The 1,433-nt window shown below is 41.7% G+C and overlaps 1 non-coding gene across 1 annotated transcript; it reads left to right on the top strand.

Moving 5' to 3' along the window:
* The first annotated feature begins 874 nt into the window (after positions 1–874).
* LOC124173659 lies at positions 875–993 on the top strand. The gene has a single exon (XR_006868686.1). It is a non-coding gene; the product is annotated as a 5S ribosomal RNA (ribosomal RNA).
* Positions 994–1,433: the final 440 nt, after the last annotated feature.

The following is a 1,433-nucleotide window of genomic DNA, read 5'->3' as shown; positions in this document are numbered from 1 at the left end:
TGGTGGTGGGGGAAGGTACGTCTCCCCGACCGAGAAGCGGCAGCGTGTGACGTAAGCAAGTGTCGGTAGGGGAGAACTTTGAATCGAGGTCGGCTCCCTGCCAACGGACAGTTTTTTTGAAGGGGCGCACTATCGTTCGTCATTCCTCCACGTAAATGTTACGAAATCGGTTCGCATCACAGGGGCAGTAATGCCACCTCATAATCGCAATTGGGAAAAAGAGTGAAGCGCGATAAGCGAGGAAGGATAATAATTTCCTATTCCGTAATATAACTCGGAGTAAAACCACGAATTCCTGTCTCCGTGGCAGTGTGTTGGCATTGGGAGATAGATAAATGACATAAAGAAAAATGTATGAATGTAGGGAAAAACATTTTTTGTTCCAAGAATGGTGAAAACGATTTTTTACACATTGCTTAACCAACAAAGAGCATAACACCGTCAAGTCCGGAAAATGTAGATGAAGAAATTGGAACGACAAGAATTATCTTTCTCAAATTAATTCCCTCGTTACGCATTACATAATCATCTTTTGCCAGAAAATTTCTTTGAAGAAGTAAATGCATCCCTTGCGTTACATCGATCATTAAACAGTCGAAACAACAACAGGCGACATTTACCAATGGATTAAAGCTGAAACGAATCGCCATTACACCAACAAGCACACCGTTACGAAAGACATTTTTTCATAAACACATTTTCAAAGATGGACCAAAAGATATAACGGAATTGAGAATTGCTTAAGCATAAAGGGACTGTTGTCTGGAAATGGTAACTATTCAACAGAAACAAAAGCAGATACAACCGCGAAGAAACCAGATCTTCCTTCGATTCTCAAGTCATGATAACTTTTTGAGGATTCGGTCATGTACTCGCCAACGGCCACACCACGTACAATTCACCGGTTCTCGTTCGATCACCGAAGTTAAACTACGTAGGGCCCGGATAGTACTTGGACGGGTGACCGCCTGGGAATACCGGGTGCTGTTGGCATTACTTTTATTCTTCAACTTGTTTAAAAAAAATATTTTCAATCACCTACCGCGAGCAATGCAGAGCAGGAATATGCCGCGAAAATTTCTTTTGAGAAAGAAATGTCACTATGTGAAATATTTTCTACATATTTTATTCGCGTGTTTCAAGAGTGACATTAATGTAGCGTTGGAGAGGAAAGGCTTTGGGAAAAATCCATTTTCAGTCATTACTGCAATCACTTCCTCGGAATTTATTCCCTAATGCGAGAGTTTCGTTGATTCCGATATGTGGTGAATGAGAGAAATAGGTTTGGGAATAATTTTAATTTGCATGCCACGCGACATTTTCCTTCGATCCTCGGTATCACAGCGGGATTACATACTCTAAAGGCATGGAAATCGGCTTCCGCTTCCCGGTGTCCATTGGGAGATGGCGTGCAGAGGGTTTTTCATTGAATT

Source organism: Ischnura elegans, unplaced genomic scaffold (assembly GCF_921293095.1).
Source record: "Ischnura elegans unplaced genomic scaffold, ioIscEleg1.1, whole genome shotgun sequence".
Classification (NCBI taxonomy): Eukaryota; Metazoa; Arthropoda; class Insecta; order Odonata; family Coenagrionidae; genus Ischnura; species Ischnura elegans.
The sequence above is the reverse complement of the archived record's forward strand: the minus strand, read 5'-3'. Positions and strand labels throughout refer to the sequence as shown.